Source organism: Nomascus leucogenys, chromosome 20 (genome assembly GCF_006542625.1).
Source record: "Nomascus leucogenys isolate Asia chromosome 20, Asia_NLE_v1, whole genome shotgun sequence".
In the NCBI taxonomy this organism is placed as follows: Eukaryota; Metazoa; Chordata; class Mammalia; order Primates; family Hylobatidae; genus Nomascus; species Nomascus leucogenys.
Window position 1 is genome coordinate 57,988,963 of NC_044400.1, and position 25,909 is coordinate 58,014,871.

A 25,909-nucleotide genomic window follows, 5' to 3' on the forward strand; every position below is an offset into this window, starting at 1 on the left:
GAATCCTTTCAAACACAAGGGGATTTTTATGTGTGTGTGTTTCATCACGAGGCCCAGACTTCCATTTTTGATCATCCTGCCACCAGGGCAGATAACAGGAATCGGTGCTCTCAGACCACACATGGACCACACATGGAAACCCACGTGGAAACCAAGAAAGTCAGTATTTATAGGATCAGATAGGGCATCAGATAGGGTCACTAAGCTGTGACAAACGTCAGGGAATGAATTCAGATTTTACTGGTTCTGAATTCAATAATGTAAGAATTCCATAGTTAGAAGGGGCCATGGAGATCATTTGGGACAACTCCTCCATGAAACAAGGGAGGAAACAGGCCCAGAAATGGTAAGTGATTTCTGAATGATCTCGCACAATACTAGCAGAACCTAGACTAGAATTCAAGTCCCCAAAGTCCAAGCTGTGAATTGATTACTTCTTTCATCCATTAGGCTATCATCAATATGTGCTTGGTTTATTCATAATGTACATATTTTCTATTTAATTTAACATAAAAATGCTAAGCTCAAGTCTGGAGACCCAAAAGAAGAAAAAGAGCCATATTTCTCAATAAAGGTAACAGAGGCCATTTATCAAGTACCTTCTATATATACCTGGATGAGGCATTTTAAATCTAGCATTTAATTTTTGTCATTTTTAAATGTTGTCATTGAATTTTTACAAAAATTCTAGGTAGGTGGTACTATTACCTCACCGGTAATATTGACAGGTATAATTAGGCCTTGTCATCACATAACTAACGTAGCAGGAGTGTGGAAACAGTGCCCAGAATTGTAACTAGACAGACATCAGGAGCCCTCCAGGGTTGGTATCTCTGCTAGGGCAGAAAAGAGTGCCCCAGTTCCTGCTGCTGGTAGAGAAGCATCCCCCATCAGCATCCCCACGTGATATGTGGAAAAAGAAGGAACATTTGCAGCAGCATAGGGCTGGGGTCAAACTTCGGCTCTGTCTCTTTCTTTACATTTATTGAGCTAATCATAGACTATCCTGAGCCTCAGTTTCCCTATTTGTAAAGTGGGAACTTTAAGAGACTCAGAGTGCAGTTAGTATGAGTATAAAACAAGACCGTGCCTTAAAGTCACAAAACACAGTTCCTTGTACATAGTAAATGTTTACTGTCGGTCCCCTTTCCTTTTCCTAATCTCTCTATTCCTTGGTTTCCTTACCTATAAAATTGACATAATAAAGATTGCTATTTTGTAAAGTTGTTGTGGGGCTAAGAGAACATATAAAATGCATAGGGCTTGGAGGTTCCTAAATGTCAGGACTTACTATTTCTTACAAATGTAAATGGATCAGGGAATATCTTTAACAGATCAACCCAGGTGAGGATAAACAGAAGTACCAGAGAGATGAACTAGGATGCTTTCCTTCAAGCGTCCACCTCTCCCAACCCCTTCTACCAATTAGCAGGTGAGAACTCTGAGATTGCTAAAGCCTAATAATTTGACCAAGATTTCTCAGTAAGCTCACTGTGCATTTTTGGCTCCATGATCCAGACCTTTCCACCACCTTTCGTTTACTTCCCATAGGTTACCTTGAGCCTAGTTGTATGTAAGCCTCCCAGGATGGCAAGGGCAATGCTCATGTCACAGGCTGACTGTGTCAAAGTCCCACTAAAAATTTTATCCTGTGTTATCATTGAATTTGAAGAATTAAGATGTGACTAATAACAGAGCAATATCCACATAAAATGAACCACCACAGTGCAGCTCCTGCTGGATCTGCTCTAATCAGCGGGCCTGTACCAGAGGCTGTGGACTCCAGAGACGCATTCAGTTTCCAGCTACAGTCACCGCCTCAGAACACCCTTCCCTGACCCTCCACACCAGTTTGTCTTCCACACATCACCTGTTTGTCTCCACAGCACTTACAAGTATCTGGAAATAGCATGTTTATTTGCTTCCTGCCTCCCACACCAGAATGGAAACCTCATGAAGGCTTGACTTGCCACTCTAATTCAAATTCCCAGAACAGTGTCAGATTGATACCAGATTCTCAATAAATATTTGTGGAATCAATGAAGGCATGAGTAAATTTGAGCTGGAATGCCTATGCCCTACTTGCAAGCCTTTCTTGCACCCTTGCCCCACCACTCCCAACCCCTTCCAGTGCCATATGTCCACCAAACAGAAACCCTGGGACTCAATGACAACCCAGAGTCCTAGACGGACTACACATTATTAAAGCAATTCGCTCTTTTGAAGCAGGTTTCAGGGCCTGGTCTGGCTGGTTCCAAACCAAAATCTTGGTAGCTATACAATTTTCCAAAGCTCTGGTGATGTGTAGCCCACATGCCTGAAAGTGTACCGTGATGTCCTGATTCAATACAAACCAAATGCTGAGGAGTCTCTGAGACTAGAGATTGCACTGTAATTCAACTCAATAAACATTTCCCGAGTACCTTCCATGTGCTAGTCATTACATAAGCAAAACAGAAACTGTATTAGGAACCTTAAGAGAAACAGAATCAATATATAGATATAATAAATATATATTATACATAGAAGACTTACAGGAGTTAGCTCAGGCAGTTACAGAAGCCCCTAGGCTGGATTAGCTGTCTTCAAGTTGGAGAATTAGGTAAGCATCATTCAGTACAAGTTCACAAGCTTGAGCAAAGCGGGAGGATGGTAAGAGACCTGGTCTAAGTATGAAAACCTGAAAACCAGGAAGAGCAATGTCCAAGGGCAGGAGAAGATGGATGTCTCCATTCAAGCACAGAGAGAGAACTCACCTTTCTTTCACCTTTTTGTTCTATTAAGACCCTCAGTGAATTGGATGATGCCCACTGCACTGGGGAGAGCTACAAGCTTTACTCAATTCTCCAGTTCAGATGCTAATCTCTTCTGGAAAGGCCCTCACAGAGACACACAGATATACTGTTTTACAGCTACCTGTGCATTCCTTAGCTCAGTCAAGCGGACTTGTAAAATTAACCATCACAGACATCCTTACCAATATGACATGGGTTGTTCTGGCAATGCTTTTCACCAGAAACTGATATGGATAGGAGATGGGAAAATATTGAGTAGAAGAGGATGGTTCCCCAGCAAAGGCCCTACCCCCAAGCCTGGAAACCCATGGCTTCAAATGGGAACAGGCATTCCTGGTTTTGAGCCCAAAAGTTGTCTTTGGCCCACGACACTCCCCTATTCTGTACCCATATAAATGCCAGACCCCAGGCTCCAGAAGTAGATGAGGAGATGAACAGAAGAGCAGAAGAATGACAGAACAGCATGGCAGGGGAGAGAAGAGAAGGAGCATCTGAACACCAACAGGAGTTCAACTAGGGACTATTGGAGAGGAGATTGGTTGCTGTACAGCCAAACTCCAGGGGAAGATCATCTTCCCACTCCATCCCTCTTCCAGCTCCCTATCCGTCCCACTGAGAGCCACCTCCACCACTCAATGAAATCCCCACATTTATCCTTCAAGTCCCTGTGCGACCTAATTTTCCTGGATGCCAGAAAAGGACCTGAGTACCAAGAGGGCACTGAGTTGATTAACACTTAAGCAGTCTGTGGACAGCAAAGCTAAAAGAGCACACTGTAACGCATGCCCACTTAGGCTCTGGGAGTCACAGATACCCACCCCTAGAAGTTATGGTGGGGCCAGAGCCCCAAGGCACTTGCTCTAGCTCTTCAACCTGCCTGTCTGTGTGCTCCCCGTCCTGTAACAGGGTGGGGGTAGGGGGAGTTTAAGCACTTGGTGGCTGAACACACAAGCCACATCCTTGTTGCACATCCTGTGTGGGGGGATAAAGGGACTCTCCCATTTCAAAACTATTTCCCCTGCTTTGAGACACAGGGACTAAAAATTATGTCATTAGCTTTTAGTCCTCAAGAGCACTCAACTCTAGCTGAGTATCCACATAAGGGGCACCATCTTAGCCACTCTAATGGGGATTATTTTACCAGATACTTGCAGGATGACAATCCCAGGAACCCTATAATGCAGGACAGGCCCTGGGAAATTTGATCACACAAGGAGTACCAGAAGTAAGGAAAGAGGTTACCTAAAGGGATAGAAAGAGTATCCAAAAATAAACTCTACCTACTTCAGGCAGTGGAGTAAATGCCTGGGAACACTTTCCTTGGAGACAGATAGATCTGCCATCTCAGCCTGACTCAGCCTCCCACTAGCTGCATCAACTTGGGCAAACTGTTTAATGTCTCTGAGACTCTGGTTCTTTATGTGATGCAGGAAAAATAATACACACCTCATAGGTTTCCTGTGGTGAGTGAATGAATGAACGAATGATTATGTGCAAAGTGCTTAGCATTGTGTTGGGCTCAATAAGTGATATTTTTTATTTATTATTATTATTCTGAGCTTGCTTAAGTATAGACCTCAAGAGGATCAACCAAGACTAGTGTACCCTTTGGAAATATCCTTTCTAAGGACAAGAAAAATGTCTTGGAATAAGACTCCATAAATCCCTCTTTCACTGTGCCTGATAGAGTTAAAGCAGCTTCCCCGAAGTGCTTTGGCTCCCAAGGGCCCTTTACTTACTGGGAAAATCTGCTTCCTCCCTCATGTGCTCTGCTCATCCTCCTACTCCCATCTGCACCAATTAGCAGGGAGCAGATTGTCAGAGACCCAGGAGAGCACCTTGAGAATGGAAACGCCATGCTAGGAACCGGTGAGCCTTCGGAGCCTGTGCAGGTAATGGGGTTGAAAATGAAGATGTATTAGGGGAAGAGGAATTACAACTCTGCTGATTAAGTGATGAAGTGAATGGAAATGAAAAATGTGGCATAATTTGTTAAGGAAACACTAGCTGCTGCAGGCAAAGGCAACGATGAGGGAGGCTGGATATTGTCGAAGGTTATAGAATGAACCAGCAGTCATAACCTGAGGCCTTGCTGTGACACAAAGGAGGCAAATTTTACTCCCAGTGTTTTCTTTATATTTTAAGGGTTTCTATATTTTCATAGAGGTCTTCAATTCCCTAGTTATCCAGCCCTGCCCACTGAATAAATATAGGAAATGACTACATTAACATAAAAATACAAGTTTATGCCTATAATCAGAGTAACTGAACTGAATATAAGCCATTTGGATTCTAGATGGTGTATTTCAAATAACAATTCAGAGAGCCAACCCCAGAATGTTTTTCTAGTCACTCATGTAGAATGGCATTCTCGAGTTACCACTGCAATGTAAAACAATTTGAGCAAGGAAAGGTGATGAAGTAGATTCCGGTAAATAGAAACTGGTGTGAAAATTTGCCCCATATATGTCATCCAGGAAGGTTTGTGCATGTTTACCAATCAATGTATTTTTCATTACTTTAACCTGTTATGATAGTGCCTGTCAATCCTTTTTCCCCCCAACTACAGATGCATGACTGGATTGGTCTCCTCTCTCTCTCTCTCTCTCTCTTTCTCTCTCTCTCTCTCTCTCTCTGTCTCTCTCTCTCTCCCTCCCTCCCTCCCTCCCTCCCTCCTTCCCCCTCCTGAGGAATACCACTGTTTCTGATAGGTACTGGAGGAGAGATTTTGTGGCTTAGAGGTAGGGCTAGCTAGGGCTCCAAGATGCAGCCACAGAGAAAAGCAGAAAACAAACCTCTAAAAGTCAGAGTGGCTTCCTCAGCTGTGAATGACTTTCCCAGTACCTAGGAAGCCTGGCTGTACTTCCTCTTTTGTTCAGGGATTAAAAGAGAGTTATCCTACCAATAAATCCCATTCTCTTTAAACTAAATTGAAGGAAGGCCAGAGATCCCACAAAGGTAACCAGCTGGTTTATATGAAGCTTGAAGATTCTTCATCGTTTTGCTGACAAGTGTCCCTTCAGACTTTGCTTGAATACCCCTTTGAATGCACACTCATTATCTCACAATGTAGCCCATGCCATTTCTCAACAACTCTTCCTGGCAAGGTACATGGGGACAAATAATAGAAATAAATGTTTCCATCAATTAATTGATCAATTAAGGATGCAGATGAAGCCAGAGCAAGAAAGCATAATCCCAATCTTGTTATACAACTTCTCCCAAACCCTCTTTCCTGCAGGGCTGGCAGCTATTCGCACACCAGTGGATCAGGAAAAATGGAGCCCTTTTCATCACCTTGCTCTCCATCAAGGTCTGGACCACCAGAAAGATAGTATCAAAAGGAGGACAAGAAATTACTCATAAAACATTATAAAGCACTGTGTCTGCCTCCATTAGACTATGGCTGGGCAGCCATAAATATGGCCCTGGTGACTTTTTCTGTCCATGGTTCTTTGTATAAAATTGTGTTTTCCATTCTAGTGATGGAAGTAATGTATTTTTGTCGTAGAAAATCCACAAAAATGGTAAATCACAAAGAAGTAAATAAAAATAAACCATAACCCCACTACCCAAAGATAACTACTGTCCTTTTGGTATATATCCTCCCAAGGGATTTTGTTTATTTACTTTGTTCCTTAATTGCAATATTTTTCATAGTGTTTTATAATTTGCCCCTATTTAATGTAACACTCTACCATAAACATTTTTATTTTATGTTTTAATAACTTAAACAATTTAAGTTATTAAATTTCTTCTTCAACATAATCTTTAATGGCTATGGTGTCCATGTGCATGGATGTACCATTATCTGTCTATATTATTCTGCTTTTGAGGGGCACTTAAGCTGTTAGCAGCTCTATATAACATGACATATGATGGAGGAAAGATCAGGCACTCTGGAACCAGAGAAGAAGAGCTCAGAGAATAGACTTAAGAGGTCGAGGAGAGTTTCCTGGAGGAAGTGACTCTTGAATAGTACTTTTCAGATTGCAAGGCAACGCAACATTTATTTAGTCCTCACAATTGGCCAAGACAATTGACCTTAACATTTCTCTCAGCTTGACTAAACTTTAGACAGCCTTCTTCATGTCTCTAGGTCACTGACCTCTCTTTACTTAGAGCATTCACTTTAGAAAACTTGTAATTATAAATTCTTCCTCTGTCCCTTTCAGAAGTAAATCTTCTTAGAAACCTCTTGCCAGGTTTATACTCCAAGAATGTCGTTCTCAAGGATCTGGGAGCCATCCTTGGAAATGTCATCATCAAGGAAAATAGAGTTCCTATCCCCAGTTTCTATGGAAAGGTAGGAGCCTATCTTTAGCAGGCACCTTGTTCCAAGTTGGAAAATTTTCTTCTATCATGAAGATATGAGGAAGTTTAGTTTTCCTTTGGGTGAAACCAATTAGCAAAGAGAAATAACCTACAATGCCCCCATCTCAGCTCTTAAAACCTCTTCAGCCCTTTCTTTCAGCAGAGTTAAGCTTAGACTGAGTTCTGCACTCTCCTCCCTATTGCAATGTTCTTTAATAAAGTGTAGGAGACCCAGAGACCACCTGCAACCCCCTTTTAGCTCTTAGTGGGCACTTCAATTGAGTCAAGAAACCAAATTGACAATAGGCAGATAAATAAGAGAAAAGCATACAAATTTTATTAGTTTAACATGTACATGGGAATCTTACGGAAAAAAAAGTGAAGCTCGAAGTGGTCACAGCAAGATGCTTTCATACTATTTAGACAAGGAATGATATATTTGAGAAGAACTGACAGGACAAGGAAGATATGGTTAGAGACAGTAAATTTCTACGGAAGTCACTGGGAGAGGTGTAAAGCTAATGGAAAATAAAGATTACTTCAGCAAGTATATTTATTCAGGTCCATTGCAGCCCCAATTTCCCAGTCTCTGGTGATAAGCGCTATTTTCTCTCTGGTATAGGGAGGGTACCCCTCCCAGATGAAGGATTTTTTAAGGTTTGCTGCGTCTAGGAAGAGACAGGACATCTAGCCCTTTCTGATATTTCTTCAGTGCTTTTCAACTCAAAATAGTCAATATACCAATTTGGTATATTTGGGAATGGCACATTCTTCACTCCTTCAAAGTCTTCCATGACTGTTCAATTTTATCCAGTACAAGTTTTGCTTTGACACAATAAAAGTCTTAGAAAGTGTCACTTCCTGTTGTTCAAGTGAAGAAAACAGGACTGAAAGAGAAGTGACAAGGCACAAAATCCATGAGTACCTAGAGCTGATGTTGGTGAGATTCCTGAGTTCTCTTTGAATTCCTCCATGCTGCATTGACAAGAGAGGTTGAAATTAACTAGCATGGTTTATTATACTGACAGCCTTACTGACTTGCTGGCTTCTCTATGGCTTCTTCACCTACAAAATGAAACCATAATACTACACACCTACAGGGTATCTGTGAGGGTTAACTGAGTTAGTAAATTGAAAAGTGGCAGTTTCCGGCACATAGAGCCTACTATTCTTATTAACATCATTATTATTGTTACTGAGAAAGAGCACCGATTTTAGAGTCAGAAAATCTGGGACCAAATTTATCACCAACTGGGTGAGGGTATTAGGCAATCAACTTGTTTCCTAATAGATTGTGGAAAGATTTAAATTACATAGCATATGCAAAGCAAATGGTTCACACTGGTCCTTTGGTAGGCAGAATTCTGGAATGACCTTTCAAGTTTTCTGGTGCCCGGTTATTCAATTAAATACAAATACAAGTGCTGCTGTGAAGATATTTTGCAGATGTAATTAAAGGTCTAAATAAGCTAACCTTAACATACAGTGATTATCTGGATGGGCCTGATTGAAACATGCAAGCTCTATCAAAGCAGAAAGTTTTATCTAGCTGGTTGCAAAAAAAAACGAAGTCAGAGAGATTCAAAATATGACAAGGATTCAACATGCAGTTGATGTCTTTAAAGATGGACAGAGCCACTTGAAAACAATCTGAGATCAGCCTCCAGAAGCTAAGAATGACCCTCGGCCAACAGCTGGCAAGAAATTTTTCTCTACACCCCAAGGAAGCAAATTCTGCCAACAACCTAAATGATCTTAGAAGTGGATTCTTCCCCATATCCTACAGATAAGAGCATAACTTGGCCAATACCTTGATTTCAGCCTTGTAAGACTCTAAGAAAAAAACCCAGCCAAGCCTGCCCCAACTTCTGGCCTACAGAACTGTGAGAACATAAATGAATGTGGTTTTCAGCCACAACATTTGTGATAATCTGTTATGCCTCAGTAGATATGTAATACAGGTCCTGTGTGAAGTTTTCATTTGTTTGTTTTTGTTTTTATTTTCCTCCTCAAACATAAACTAAAAGTAGATGAAAGGGCAGCAACTCAGCCCTTTCCTGTGTGCTCACATGTCCTGGTCCAAGGTCAAAGTATTGTATTATGCCCCTAGGACATCCTGGCTACACAGGCAAGCATCCTGGTTAAAAGTCTAAGGCAGCCTCAAGAGTCCCTTTGAAAATACACTTGCTTTTCAAGCCTCAGCACCAATGCACTAAAGAGTTCAGACTGTTTTCAAAATTGAGAAACGCAGGCAAGTCCATTTGTACCTTTTTATTGACATATCTGACCTTGCTGGAAAAGTATGTTATGTTTTGCTATAAAAATTATCAGGGAGTACAGCTTGCTGCATGATATTTCATATTACAGGACAGAGCACTCAAAGCCACTCTCCTTGAATGAGCGCTACCACCGCCGAAAATCTGTAGAATCTTGATGAGATTTTTTTTTTCCCCTAGCATCAGGTCTGCAATGTTAACTGGGCCTCACTGTTAGCAAGTGATTCAGTAGATGGAACCTTTGTGTGACATTTCCTTGATTGAATCACTCCACCAAGTATAGGTGCAGTTGTGAGTAAAATAATCAGTCTTGGGCTTTATTTCTCAAAATTATTGTTTCCTAAAAGCTGTTGGTGGACATTGAGAATGCCTGTGATCACTGGGTTTGTTTGGATGTTGACTCTTTGGACAAATCTCAAAACTACAACCAAAATTCAAGTCAGGGCCAATGAAAAAAACAAAATAAGCCCTCTTATCATTTTGTCCAGATTTCTTGTCCTCAGACAGAAAACTTATCCCCTTAGGATAACTGTGTTACGTATTCTAATCTCTACATACTGTAAAATGACAGAATGTCCATGTTGGCTCTTATTTGTTCATAATTCAATGAAACATTAACTTATATATGCTAGGGACAATGACAGTTGCTGGGGATACAAATTTGAAATTAACACAGCCATGTATTTAAATAGGAAAGGCAGATATTAACCTTTCTAAGGAACTCATGCTGCCCCTTCATCTCTTTCTATGGATAGATCAAGATAAAAGGCAGATTGTGGAATATTAAGAAGACAGTTGAACCATCAGGGATCACTCCTACCTACTAGATACATAACTTTGCACAAGTTGTGTAAGTTCTCTAAACCCCACTTTCATCATGTGTAAAAAGGGAGTAATAATCAGATTGACATAATGAGGATATTGTTAAGATTAAAGGAGAGGTCTTGGTCTATTCAGGCTGCTATAACAAAATGCCATAAACTGGGTGGCTTATGAACAATAGAAATTTATTTCTCACAGTTCTGGAAACTGAGAAATATAAGATCAAGACACAGATTTTTAATGTCGGGTGAGGGCCTGCCTTTTAGTTCAGAGACAGCCATGTTCTTGCCATAACTTCACATGATGGAAGAGGCAAGGGAGCTCTGTGGAGTCTTTTTAAAAAGGGCACTAATCCTATTACATGAGAGCTTCATCCTCATGACCTGATCACCTCCCAATGACCTCACTTCCAAATACCAACACATTGGGATTAGACTTCAACATTTGAATTTTGGGGAGGACAAAAAAATTCAGTATATAAAAGCAATCAAGCGCATTTAGAGAAATTTCTGGTTTGAAACTTGTCTTGCTGATTAATTTTCATCTTTAATGGGTATCACCAATGTTATATGTCATTTAGTTTTAAGTAAATGAGTTTACTCCCTTCAAAATTGCATATATCTAAGGAAAGAATCTACAATTGGCAGAAGTCGTAATAATTTACTCTCAGGATAGTTTTTTTTTCTAGTTTCTAGTTTCTAGTTCTGATAGTGTAGGGTTTCTTTTTTATTATGTTTTTGTATTGCAAAACAGAATATGTGTTCAAAATGGTTATGAATATTATAAGGTATGCTCCTGTTTTTAATTCAGACATAGGCTGAAATTAATGAAAATGTATTTTTTGTTTTCATTTTTAAGTCTGTACAAGAGACTAATAATAATACAACAAACCTGATGATAATATGTTCTTCTCAATCATAACCATTTTACCAGGCTCCAAAGGATTGCCCATTACTTTCAACACTAGTCATGTTTTAACCACTGTGCCTGGGGAGAAATATTTAAACAAAAAAGTTCTAGCCTCTCCTCTAACACGGATCTTTGGATAAAGCGCCAATTGGGTTTATATCTCAGTATCTCCATCTGTATAAAAAATGCATTTGATGCGCTTAAAAGTACCTTTAACTAACACAATTATATTATTTAGTTATATAGCAAAATAAACTTCCATAAAATATGTGACTGGCCCTTTAACGTTCATTTGAAAACAAAAGCCAAATTAAGATAGCTATTCAAATAAATGCATTGAATTCTGCAAGGCCTCAGCTAAAATGTGTATCCCTCAAGTTAGTACTTTCCTGGTATTTGTTGTGTTTATCTGATTCCCTTTTGACCTGTTGCTATAAACACCATGGGCACTTGATATATTTTCATTGAATAATTGATTGACTGAACTGATGCAACAGACTCCCATTTATGTCTCAGACTCAGCTAGATGTATTGAACCTACAAGAGTGAGTGAATCAGGACAGATCCCCAGACACAACAATAGCAAACAAATATCACCCCCAATAACCCAAGCTCTAGGTCTAATTTGGTCATATAATGAGATATGCAACTATCAACAATTCTTAATTGGTTTTCACTGCACATAAGAGGGTTTTTTTCCTTTTCCTCAGTGTGCTAGACCTCAAGACAATACTTTTCTGTGTAAATGCTATTTTTTCAAAACAAAGAATGTGATGGTTTATATATCTTTTAGGTCAAATATTGGAAAATGCAAAAACTTGGAGAGAGAGGCCTTGGGTTTCCTTGCCACTAGAGTGCTTAAGATGATTTTAGGCAACTGGCTACCAAGACTGTGTGCTCTTTCTGCCCTTTGCTTTGTTTTCCTTCAAGGAACCAATCTATTCGCCGATCCTGCAAACATTCCTAAGGCATCTGGCCAGACACTGGGCTAGATGTGAAAGTGAATAATAAAAAAGCATTCCTGACCTCAAGTAACTCATAGGTAAAGAAAAATATTTAACTGCTTTAACTTTAAGTATTACATTAACCTTTGTGATTGCAATTGCCTATTAGGAGTGTCTACTTCCCAGGGAGGTTGTGAGATGAAGCTCAAATGAGATAATGCATGTAAAAGAACAAATCCAAAGCCTGGGATTTTGTAAGTGCTCCACCAATACCAGCTGAAGACAATGGGAATCAGGCCCCCATTGTTACTGATACTTTCAGCGCTTAGAAGAGCAACTTTTCCCCATCAATGGGTAGAAATGTTCCTATGATGGGTGACTGAGAGTGTAACCTTGAGTCTAGAAAGGAAAGGCAATGGGAGTATGCTTTTCCACAGGGAGGTTTGAGGAAGAGGAAGCAAAAGTCAAAATAACTTCTTTTCCTTGAAACCAGGCTCTTGATGAATTTCTGCTTCAAATATTAGTTCCTCTTTTAGGTATGCTCCTTTTCATTTTCTTAGCCCTCATCTGCCTTTCTAAGGTAGCTTGTTTGCTCCTTTGTCATGGAGTGTCACTATGTTCTATGGTGCCAGGAGGCAGTACAGAAAAGTGCTCCATGCTGAGACTGAGAGGCTGGGAAGGAAAAGCTGCTCTCCCCAGAAGACAAGACAGACCCTCACGAAGACCTGAGAGACAGCTGACCACAGGGGTTCCAGCCACACGGTGTGGCTAGGAATGCACAACTCATCTTGGAGTCATCTACTTTCTCCCTAGACACATTCATCTCTTCAATAGCCAAGTACTGAAGATTTTGCCTTCTGAGGACTTCTAAAAACTGCCTCTCTTCTCCACCCTAACCAGGGTTTGACCTCTGCAGCGGCTTCCTCACTCTTCTGCTTGCCTTCAGTCTTCCATTAAGTCCCTCAGCTGCATAAAAAAAATAAATTAAAAAAAAAATGCCTATGCTCCTCTAATTGGTTTCAGAGCTTCACAGTCTGTCTCTTGCCTCCCTCTCCAGCCTCACTTCCGCAGCGCTGTCTTCCACTTTGTCCCCCAGCAAGACTGCATTGCTTACAGTTCCCCAGAGCACCATGTGTTCTTTCTCTCTTTGCTTCTGCTCATGATGTCCCTTGGTCTAGAATGTTCTCCCCAAACCCCTACTCATCCTTTAAGGATAGAAGAGGATCTTGCCTCCACCTAGGCCTCCACTAGATAAGATGCAAGTTCCAACAATGACACCATTCAAACCCACTCAGATTTGCCTGGAAGTCTTTAGGATTTATCATGGAAAAACCCACATCTCAGGAACTTCCTCCCTACCCTAGTCCCTAATCTTCTCTAAGCTTTCTTCACTCCTCCCTGATTAGGTCAGGTACCCTCCTCCATGCTCCTTTAGTACAGATCCTCTGTCACTACCACATTGCAGCATGATTAGATACTGATATATCTTAACCCACCCTTTGACTCTGAGCTCCTTAAGGGCAGAAACTGTATTTATTTAATTTTCTTCCTTTTTTGTATCCCCATATAACATAATACCTGGAACACAACTGGCAATTAATAAGAAGGGAAGGGAGAGAGGGAGAAAAAGAAGGATAAAACAAGGGAAGGAACAAAGGACTGAAGGTTTGTTATAGTAAAGCACATTGTTTAGCTCCAAAAACGAAGACATCATGGGATTCTCAGTCACCATATGTATTTTTAAGAACCAGAAATACCATTTGACCCAGCAATCCCATTACTGGGTATATACCCAAAGGATTATAAATCATTCTACTATAAAGACACATGCACGTGTATGTTTATTGCAGCTATTTACAATAGCAAAGACTTGAAACCAACCCCAATGTCCATCAATGATGGACTAGATAGAGAAAATGTGGCACATATACACCATGGAATACTATGCAGCCATAAAAAATGATGAGTTCATGTCCTTTGCAGGGACATGGATGAAGCTAGAAACTATCAGCCTGAGCAAATTAACACAGGAAGAGAAAACCAAACACTGCACGTTCTCACTCATAAATGGGAGCTGAACAATGAGAACATATGGACATGATGAGGGGAATATCACACACTGGGGCCTGCTGGGGGGTGGGGGGAAAGGGGAAGGGGAGCATTAGGACAAATATCTAATGCGTCCAAAGCTTAAAACATAGATGATGGGTTGACAGGTGCAGCAAACCATCATGGCGTATGTATACCTCTGTGACAAAGCTGCACGTTCAGCACATGTATCCCAGAACTTAAAGTTAAAAAAAAAAGATGTAATATCTATTGATTTATTTTTTTGTTGTAAGTAAACCTCTTTCTATAGCAATACATGGAAGTAGATATCACTGTACTATCCAGTACAATTAGATATACTGGATATTGCTTGGGGACTGAATTAGCACAAATATTAAAAAGCTACTGTAGTAAATAAGCACCAACCTTTTAATGTCTTAACGTAATAGTTTATTTCTAGCTTACACAGAGTTGAATTTAGAATGCAAGTGTTCCTCATTGATAAGCATCTCTGCTCCATATGGTCATTCGGGGTCCCAGGCCCCTTCCAACCTGTTTCTCTCTCATTCATTGAGGTCAAAGTCTTCTAAATCTAGGCAGCAAACAGGAAAAGAGCTTGAGGACAGATTGTGGGCAGCTGTATAGACCAGTCCTGAATGGGCTGCTGGACATTACTTCCCTCTCATCCCATTAGCTAGAACTCAGTCACACGACCACGCCTAACTGCATGGGGAAGCTGAGATGATCAGATGAGCTAATGAATGCAAGGTGATGAGCTCAAAGCCTAGAATCTTGTAATATGCATTAGTTACTAATATTATTATCACTGGTATTACCTACCCACCTTTATGCCAAGGGCATTCTAAGCTAGGGGTTACCTTTTTTTTTTTTTTTCTGATTCCTTGGGTCTCTGAAAAGCCACTACAAACGTCCCACCATCTGCTGCCCCGTTCATCAATCCCACCCTCAGGTCCTTTTCCTGCCTTAGAGATCCTAAGCCACTAGGAGAAGAAAAACAGAGTTCAATGTTTTGACCACTATTTTGAGAGCCCCCAGCTAAACTGGGATTCCAGTATCAGCATGCCTAGCAATGATGCCCTGATGGAAAATGAATGGGAGCTGGATATGGTGTTTACAGCGTGCCATTCACGTAATGCTTCTTTCACCTGGTGGAAGGGCTAATGCTTAGTTGTCCAACCCATGACCAGAGGTTCCTCGCACAAGGAGCTCGTTTATATTGGCAGATGCCCTTGTGGCTCTTGTCTGACTCATGTACAGTTTATACCTGCCTGGCTATTGCTGTGGTGTTGGGAGCCAGGCCTGTGCCCCCCACCCTGGTGTCCCAGGGAAACTCGGCCTGGGATAGTCCCTGGTTCCTCAAATGGAAGGTGCAAATTAAATAGAGAGAGAGAGAGTGCACACATGTAGAAACTAGCAGTATAGATAAGGGACTAGGGTGCACATCACTTTAAGTTATCAGGCAAGTGCCTGACTCATCCATTTAAAGGAGGTTGTGGGCAAGCCGGGAGCCCAATTGGCTAAGCAGGAGAGATGCCTCTAAATGCTCATCTCTGCCACCGGCTTGAGCCCCTCAAGTATGGTGTAGAACTGGAAAGTGTCAAGAGTGACTTAGCCCTGCTTCTGGTATGAGAAATTTAAACTCATATTCAAAATGGATGTCAAGGCAACATAAAAGTGTAAGAATTCACTACAACCACATATATACTAAATGTCAAGTGTTACAAAATGCAGCGCTATCCATCATCAGACAATGATAAACTATAATGAAATACAATTGCACTTTGTACTCAACCATGCATTTTATGATCCTACTATAAAGTTTTACCATCAGACTCAAAAAGCAACAGTAAACCCCTATGATTCCTATGTTCTACTTTCCCGGATGCCTTCAAGAACAAAAAAAAATACTATTGATTTTGAGTTGTCTGAAGTACACTCTATAAAAAATTACCCACAGTCCATGGCTTTCTTTTTACCAGGCTCAAATAATATGAGAAAATAGGAGGTTCCTACAGAATTACACATCCAAGGCAGTGATATAGACTGTGGTTAATGACAGCCAGCATTGCAACTGTGCTCAAACCTGATCTTAGAAGCCCAAATCCTAGCAGGACAGGCCTGTCTTTATGAAAAACCCACATTCTTTCTAAGACAAACTGAATCAAAATAGAGAGAGTAGAGACATATTATTTCAACTACACAGACAACTTCTATCTTCATGCGCTTTAAATAATTCCTTATTATATTTGATCCTCACAACCCTCTTGTGATAGATATTAGCCTTATTTTACAGAAAAATAAACACTTTAAGAGTTAAAATAGGTTGTCCAAAGTGATAAGGATATGTTATAACAGTGACTAGAACCCAGTTGTTCTGTTGTGATTCCTGGGACTTGCTTGGTCCTGATTGCCTGCTTCTCATTGTACGGTATCAAGAACCAGAATGAAACCCAGTTGAATGTCATATTTTGAAGAAGCCAAGATAGGAGAGGAGAGAGAAAAATCCAAAGGCTATAAAAAAAAAATCACAACCACAACTTAGTCCAGAGTCAGTGATCCCCAAATAAAGCTGGGAAAGATGAAATCCTTAAAAAGTGAGGAGAATGTAATCTGGAATGGGTCCAAAGATGATGCCTTCATCCATTCAGGCTGTTGTAACAGAACCCCATTAACTGGGTGGCTTATAAACAACAAAAATTTATTTCTCACAGTTCTGGAGGCTGTATAGGCCAAGATCAAGACCCCAGAAGATCTGGTATCTGCTGAGGGTCTGCTTCCTAGTTTATAGATAGCCTTGTTCTTGCTGTAACCTCAACATAGTAATAGAAGGGGCTAAGGAGCTTCCTAGGTTCTCTATTATAAGTGCACTAATCCCATTCATGAGGGCTCCAACCTTATGACCTTTTCATATCCTAAAGGCGCCCCCCTCATAAAATCATTATTTTGGGCACTAGATTTCAACATGTAAATTTGGGGATGGGTAACATAAATGTTCAATGTACAGCAGATAAGATGCAAGTTCCAACAATGGCACCATTCAAACCAAGGCCACATGACACCAGGGCTAGATCACAGCTTTGTCCTGTGGCCAAAAGAAATACAAGCAGTCATGGGGTCTTATTCTAGATTCCTAAAGAAGAAAGATGCCCTTCGTCTCCTAAAGCTCCTGACCTTTAACCTTTACACAATAAAATGGCTACAGCAAACTGCAGGTAAATGGGCCCAAATGTTTAATTCCCCTCCCACCAGCAAGCCTCTTGTGTTCATAAAGCCCTGCAGACAAGGTGACAAAGCATGAAAGGAATTGTTTCCAACAGTTGGGTTTGTTCCATTTCTTTGCTTATTTTCCCTGAAATGCCTGCAGAAAAGAAAGACAATCAGCATATGAACAGCTATGGACAATTCACAAGGAGCTGCCTAGCTCTTCTTAACTGATGGGAATTTATTTTCAGGTTTTAATTTAAAGCACGGAGCTGACCCAAAACTCATCATTACAGTGGCTTGCTTGAGAATTTTCCTTACTGTGAATCTTCTCCATCACCGTGCAGGGTGTTTTATGTTTTGTTTTATTACGCTGTGTTTTTTCCCTGCCTTCTCTGATTGCTCTGCTGGAGCTTGATGCCAGGTATGCCAGTGGGCGAGGGTGGGTGGTATGGCTGTGCATTGAGACATTGCACCGCACCTATCTCACCTATAGCACCACTGCCTCCAAGCAAAGATCCAGCTACAGAGCAGAACAACCTCCGGGAGGCCCAGGTGCTGCCTGGCTTTCCTGGAAATGTTTGTAAACATGGTTGTCTTGTGCACACCCATAATTGCCAAACTCATTTGTAGCCTCTCCGCCACATTCCCCCTCTTCTACCCCAAATTGTCCCCTGAAAATAGAAGTTCCTCCTGAGCATGTATTACCCACAGTATAAATGCAGTCGTCTGTACAGAAGCGTTTATGGCACCAAGACAATAATAAGAAATGACTAGAAGAAACTGGTGGCAAGTCAAAAGCTAGTAGCAGCTGATAGCTTTTATACAACCTGTCTCAGGCAATTTGGTAAGTGTGGTTTCAACCCACACGTGGGAGACACCCAGCAGGTTAATAGTCTGCCCCAATCTGCATCAGATCTTTCTGGCAACAGGCTCTTCCCCGCACCCCCATCACTCACATGAAAAAGCAGGTTAGTGCACCTTTGGTATTAGATGCTGACTGCAATGCAGTCCTGTCTTAGTTCCTGAACTCCTTTATCTGGAGCCTATGTTAGAAACAAAGGATAAAAGGTTGTTCGTACATTTTATTTAGCCTATTATTGGAGTTTTAAAAGCCTCTTTTGTTCACCAAAGCCCCCAGTGTCTTGGCAAATGTAACAAGTGTGAACAGGCTGGAACCATCACAGTGGAGCAGCATTTCATATGAGCAGAATTGTTATTGCCCCTATTCCACTGCTGGGTCCTCAAGGCAGGGGCTTAGTCTTATTCCAATATGCATCCTCCCCACCCCCAACACAGGTCTGCAGGATGAATGCTTTCGAACTGAATTGAATGCAAGGGACTTTATATTGAAATAGCAAGAGGATTCCTTTCCTCCTGAAGAGGTCTCCTTATGGGTGATTTTCATTTTCTCCTTTGGCCTTTTCAAAGCTTCTGACGTGAACATTTATTACTTGCACAATCATTTATTTGAAAATAAGTTGTTTAACAATTAAGTCTCCTCAGAAAACTCTGAGACTCTGCCACCAAGAGGGTAAGTTTTTTAGGTGTGAAAAATATATAAAATGCAGCCTTTTCGATGATCATCACAACCTTAGCTGTATTAAATCATCATCTTCATGGAAGGCAAGGGGAAGCTCTGCAGAGCCAACTCTTACGTATCCTTGTAGCTACCAATGGATAGTGATCTACAGATGGCGTATTTATAGACAGTACACCTTATATATGTATGTATCTGTGTATGCATTGGGCAAAAACTTTGACTATGGCTTAGGTGGTTGAGCAACATTTGTTCCCTGGTCAGAAAAACAATCTAAGCCTATACTCTAAAGACATCATAACCTTTTTCCAATGGCCATATTTCTTTTTATTTGGAGACAGGGTCTTGCTTTATTGCCCAAGTTGTGACTCACTGCAGCCTCAACCACCAGGCTCAAGAGATCCTCCCATCTCAGCTTCCTGAGTGGCTGGGACTACAAACACTCACCATCATGCCTAGCTAATTTTTGTACTTTTTGTAGAGATGGAGTTTTGCTATGTTACTGAGGCTGGTCTCAAACTCCTGACCTCAAATGATCCACCCGCCTTGGCCTCCCAAAGTACTGGGATTACATGCACGAGTCACAGAGCCCAGCTTGTATGTCTTGATAAGGCCCCATCAGCATAATTGCTGGAGTTCAAGTTTTCCCCAACAGCCAAGAACAACTTTAGTTTCTCAGCACTGTGGAAGGGGTGGATTCTGAGCTCTCCCTGCTAGCAGTTACCAACCATGCCATGTCAAAGAAAGGGTTCTTTGTTGATGCTCTGCCCTGCCTCTGCACCTCTCATGGTCTCCCTAGCTGTTCCCTCAGAAGCTTCCCCCAACGTCATCCACACTCCCCTCCCCTGCCACACACACACACATACACACATCACTGCAATTGCTGCCACTCTCCTGGGGTAATAGGGTCCACTGGACCCTAAACCCAGCCCTGCACTGGTACTCTTCTCCCAAGCTTCTGGGTGTTCCGTGGACTAGGGAAACACGTTTACCTCAAATTCTATGAAGACAAGTGTATTGGTTTCTCACCTGTTCTGTTTGGGCAGTGGCAGGAAACACTAATGGCATATGTGCTTCCCGACTTCTCTCTAATGTTTCTCGGATCTCCTCTGTTTCTCTTTTCATTGGAAAAGAAACATGAAGAGAGAAAAATTCACCTTGTCCCGGCCACCTTTTCTCTTACTGAATAGCTAGATTTGCTCTTGCTCTTCCGTAGTAGTGACGGCAACTCCAGAAGCCCCGAAGGGCACTCAGCTCTAAATGGCTTTGTTAGGGGAGCAGGGCATGGAAGCCAGTGGAGGGCAGTGGAGCATCAACTCAAGTAAACACCAAGGGCAATGAATGGCAATGGCCTATGGGAACCAGGGTCTCGAGGCACCCCAACCTCCCTTCTTCTAGATCTCCCTCTTTCTGGGTATAGGCTGTGTTTAATAACTCCACTGAGGAAGTTTAATAACTTTGCTCCTGACAGTTTTAGGCTCAGTCCCTGAAAACATCACAACATGAGAATAGTACTTCAGTTGGAAAATCTAGAAAAGGGCTCTTGACAACCTGGCTGGGGTTATTGTGAGGTCAGGGCTCCAAAACATGTCTATTCCCATTGTCAAATGTGAGCCCTACAAGAAACCCATTTGCAGATATTACAGCATCTTTTCAAAGATGAAGGAAGTGGGACAGAACAGACTTAAATGACTTTCTTCGTGTCTGAGAGTTAAAGAAAGGGAGTAGAGAGGCTCTCATACTGCTTTAGAAGTAGAAGGTAATGATAAGTGGGCTGTAATCGTTCAAATTAATTTACTGTTTTCCAGAGACTATGCTAAGCACCTGTTATGCATTATCTCATTTATCCTTCCATCAAATGAATGGTATAGGTTCTATGATTATGATCATTTCACAGAGGAGAAATTCAAGGGATACAGAGTTGAATAACCTGCTCAAGGGCACAACATAAGGAGGAAAGACTTAGCCAGGCATGTGCTTTCAACCACTAATTTATGATGTGGAACCTGCGCCCAAGGATCTGTTAATCTGTTAGCATTAAAAAGTTGACTTCATGAAACAACAGGGACAGATGCTATAGAATTAAATGATAAGTTGTGTAGGCTAAACCATAAGTTCTATGGGAATTCAGAGCAGGAAGATATTAAACCTATGGGACATAAAGTAGTCATGGAAGACTTGATGGAAAATGCTCTGGGTTCCAAAGGATGAAGAGGAGTTAGTTGAACAAAATGATGGTGAGGTGACATTTAAGGAAAGTGGCATGATGACAGCACTTAAATGTTAGCATTTATGATGGCAAAAGTGAAGGAATGCAATGAAGAATAACCTTGGCATTCTGGAGGATGGAGAGAAGGAAATGAATTAGAATGGAAAGGAAAGACTGAATCTTCTTTGTCCTCTCATCACTTCATCTTATTATCATTATGATTTTTATAATTTAGATCCCCTCTTCAGAATCTGATAACGGCTATGCATCCTCTTTCCCTATTAAAATGTATATACATGCTAAAACCTGGATTATATGTAAGCACTACAATAGACCCCTTACATAAAAGATCTTCTTCCCCCAAACAAGCCCACTCATGAACCTCTGGTTCAGAACTCCTGCACTAAAAATGTCTAGGTTGGAATGTTTTTTTCTAGGTTAAATAAAGCCAGGTACCAGGGAGAATGAGAAATAACTGGAATAGGAAGACCTGGACTCTATATCTTGGTAATTTCAGTTTCAGTCTGGGAACTTGATATCCATGTTCTAAAATACTCAATGCCTTCATTTGGGAAGTATTTATAGAACACCAAGGATATACAAGACTCTCTGTGCTGAGCAGTGAGGAAACAGTCTAAAAAGGGACCCTGCCTCCAGAGAACTCATGGCTCACCCCCTTGTCTTGATTTTCACTCTTTCATTTCTGCTCATCACCTAACCTTGCCATTCTCCTTGAGTTGCAGGAGGTCTCATCATTTTGCAGGGTTTAGGATATACTCCATTACTCTGACACTTCCTTTCTCCATCCTATGTTCTTCATTCACTTCACATTTGCCTGCTGAACAAAGTCTTTTTAAATAATTTCATTCTCACCTCTAAGTTTTCTAAAATACAATTCTAATATGTGCATGCTCTCTCTCTGTATAGACAGATAAATATAGATGTAGATAGATTAGATAGATAGACAGATAGACAGACAGACAGACAGACATCTGGAAGATCATTTGGCTTATAGAGAGCTAGGCATCTTTAAAGCTAGAAAGGTAAAAACTTAACCACTTCCAGTCTAGAAGGTCTTGGAAAAGATGAAACCCCCTGGCCTCAGTTTTAATATCAGATGAGTAGGGATAATCATCATGTCTACATTTCTCAACTATTGCATTTTTTAAATAACCTACACCTAGTGTCTGGCACTCAGTTGTTACTCAGAAAATCGTAGGATATTCACTTTTCCATCTGTATCAGCATATGTTATGTATCACTTCACATTTTAAACTCTTAGCAAAACCCACCTTAAAATTTTTATTTTCAAAAAAATGTTAGAATTGCATGTATTATTTAAACTTGGGGCAGTGGGAAGGTAGATTTTTGTAGTGACAAAAAAAAAAGCAGTATTAAATAATACCTTCTTCATGTATTGCAACATTTGGCATTACGCCTGATTTCAATTATTAGATGGTGTTGCCTAAATACGGTTCTCTACTTCAAATGAGATACATGTCCAAATGACTTGATTAACCACATAATGAGAGATTTTTTTTTTTTACTTTACAACGTCATTTATGATTACATGTGGTGCTAGGGATAAATTTCAGCACCAGAAGATCTTGTTAGATCGTTGTTTGTAATCAATTAGTCGGTGTAGAGGTAGGGCTATAAATTCTTTAGCTATCTTCTCTCTATAGCTTTTGATAATTTCCTTTATTCTTTTTATTAAAGATATGACACTCAAGAAGCACCCTAAGCAGTTGTCATTGCTTTGCAGATGGTTTACAAGTTACATCCCTTTCTGGGTCAGTTTCTCACTCTGACAGAAAGCAGGGGTCCACTGCCATCCTGCCTGCCTGATGGTGACAGGCAGACCCACGCTAGACTCCCTGAGGATTTGGGACAAAGCACACAGTGCCTTGGAAAATCACTGTGGATGTAAAACACCACCATTAAAGAAACTATTTTAAACTAAATTGATTCTTTGTTCTTTAGCCAATTGGCTAATCCTCCTCTTGAGACATGCTTCCATTTAGAAAAGCTAAAAACACGGCTCGTGGCCTGAGACTTAGAGGAGACGAGGGATATGCTGACATAGACATTAAGTAGGATTGAGCCGAGAGGGCAGCTGCATCCTGATGAGCTACTTTAGTATTTCTCCAGGATCTGCAGTCTTTTGTGGCAGGAGCACATCAGTAGAAGGGGTAGTTCTAAAAGAAGCCAAGGAAAACTGAGACGGGAAGGCCTGAGTGTCTGAATCAATAACGACACCAGCCAGGAGGGTCTGTCACAGGCATGGCAGCCACTAGATTCCAACAGGGACCCTCTTCCCTGCTGGGATTTTTGAAATAGCTCCAGCTTCCCTGAACTATGCGAAAAATCTCTGGTAACCAGGTCTCCACCTTCACAATACGGTCTTGAGATAATCCTTGGGGGTTAGAAGCAAAACAATTGAATCTGCCACATTGAGCTTCCATAAAGGAGGATGGGGGAGGGGAGGTGTATGTGGGAAATGGGGGAAATGGAATGAGTCTAGGAAGACAGGGTCATAGCCAAAGCCTCATAAACAGCTCTCTTAAAGCAAGTATTTGTAACAATTGTCTTTTTTCATGTTTACCTTTTTGCCCTTATTTCATTATTACGTGGTGTCTGTTCAATGAAGAAATATAGAGAAACAAAATAGAAATAAGTCACAAATTCTTACAAATTCTTCCAGTCATTTTTCTATATATGTGTTGATGTTAATATGCATCTTCTACATAAATAAAACATATTATAAATGTTTTTAACATAATTATACATTATTCTTTCAAGTTTTATAGAATGTATGCATTAATATTTTTAATAATTACATAGAATCCTATTGTATTAATAAGCCATAATTTAAAATTTAGTTTCCAATTTGGGGACATGTGTGTTGTTTCCAAATTTTTAGCTATTGTAAGCAACTGAGAAGGGAATTCTTGAACATACGATAATATGCATTGTTCTAAATATCCTGGTAGGACATGTGGCTTAGTCACCCTTTTCACCCCATACCCTGGTTTCAATGTCTGCTTTATGATAGGTCATGTAGGCATGGGATGTTTCCTGGGGTAAAAGAAAGCACAGCACCACACACTCAGTCCAAATTTTTCCAGGAGCTGGGTCATTCTAAGCATTCTCAGAGGCTCTGACACTATCAGCACCCTCAAATTTTTATTGAACAATTGCTTCATGGGAAACACACAGGCCACATGCTTCCCAGACAGACCAGCTGATGCAACCCCGGTAAGCACCACCTCAGAGGCCACTGGAGTTGTATTCCACCCCAATTTACAATGAATCTAGGTCAGAACTGACTCTTCCTGCATCTACCTTAAGAAATTCAGAACAATGAGATTATAGGATATGGTTCTCTTACTCCCACTCTGTTTTAAATGGTTTTGGAATAATTTTTTAAACATTGAAACTTTAAGATTGATTGGCTTAGGAATCTGTACTGAAGAAGGAGTGAGTTGGAGTAGGTGAGTGTAACGATCTCCAATTAGAAGTGCCATCCATACATGTAATAAAATATTCAAAGGCTTCCCAGGGATGTCAACTTATTCATAATTGATTTAAATGAATCACTGAAATAGAGTCCTTTAATCTCTCGTATAACATGTCTCTGAAAAATTAAAATTGGAATTACAGTACAATTTTTTAAAAATCCAGCAAGTGTTTCAATTACCTAGATGGGTTTGTCATTTAACACAACTGCTTCATGAAGTATCCCCCACCCTCGAGGCGGTTCAAGATTTAGACTCTATGGTCTTCAAGATAAAATACAACCAGGAGGATATGAATGGCATTGTCCTTCACGTAAAATGTGAAATTTTAAATTATTTCACTTCTGCAGAAAAAAAAATGAAAGGCAAACAGAAAGAGAAATCCTTAAACTGCTCACCTTCACTGTATCTACATTGTTAAGTCTAAATGCAGGTGTATGGAAGAGTACCAAAAGTAGATGACCATGTGGCTTCTGTCCCATGTCACATTTGGGGGTATTGTGTGGTCCTAGTTGACCAGCTTCTCCAGAGGCCACTTCTCCACTTTGGTCTAATTTGCACATGTCAAAGATGAGTCCTACTTAGGTAGGCACCATGAGTTCAGACAGTGTATTCTGGCAGTGTTCTTGCAAGATAGATAGCAGGAGCAATCTGGTGGCACCGGCCAGATACAGTCAGGGACCAGATAACTGCCTCACCCGAAGGGTTTCCATCTGGAGACGATTCTCAGAGTTTTCTGGAATCTTCTCCCTTTCTTATACCTGTATTTAGTCTGGATCAGTTACAAGGTGTCTTTTGTTTTGTTTTGTTCATAAAGGGAGCTTAAGCTATTTTTGTAAGGAGGATGTATTAGTCTGTTTTCACACTGCTATAAAGAACTGCCTGCTGGGTCATGTATAAAGGAAAGAGGTTTAATTAATTCACAGTTCTGCATGGCTGGGGAGTCCTCAGGAAACTTACAGTCATGGCAGAAGGCAAAGGAGAAGCATAGCACATCTTACATGGTGGCAGGAGAGAGAGAGCACACAGGGGAAATTGCCACTTTTAAACCATCAGATCTCCTGAGAACTCCCTCACTATCATGAGAACAAAATGGAGAAAACTGCCTCCATGATCCAATCACCTCCCACCAGGTCCCTCCCTCAACACGTGGGGATTACAATTTGAGATGAGATTTGGGTGGGGCACAGAGCCAAACCATATCAGGTGAGCTTTGTTTTAAGGCTCATGAAAGTTACATCTGTACTGAGATAGGCTTGCCTCTAGAAATGGGACTTAGGATTTTAGGTCCCATGGACAAAGAGACCCAGT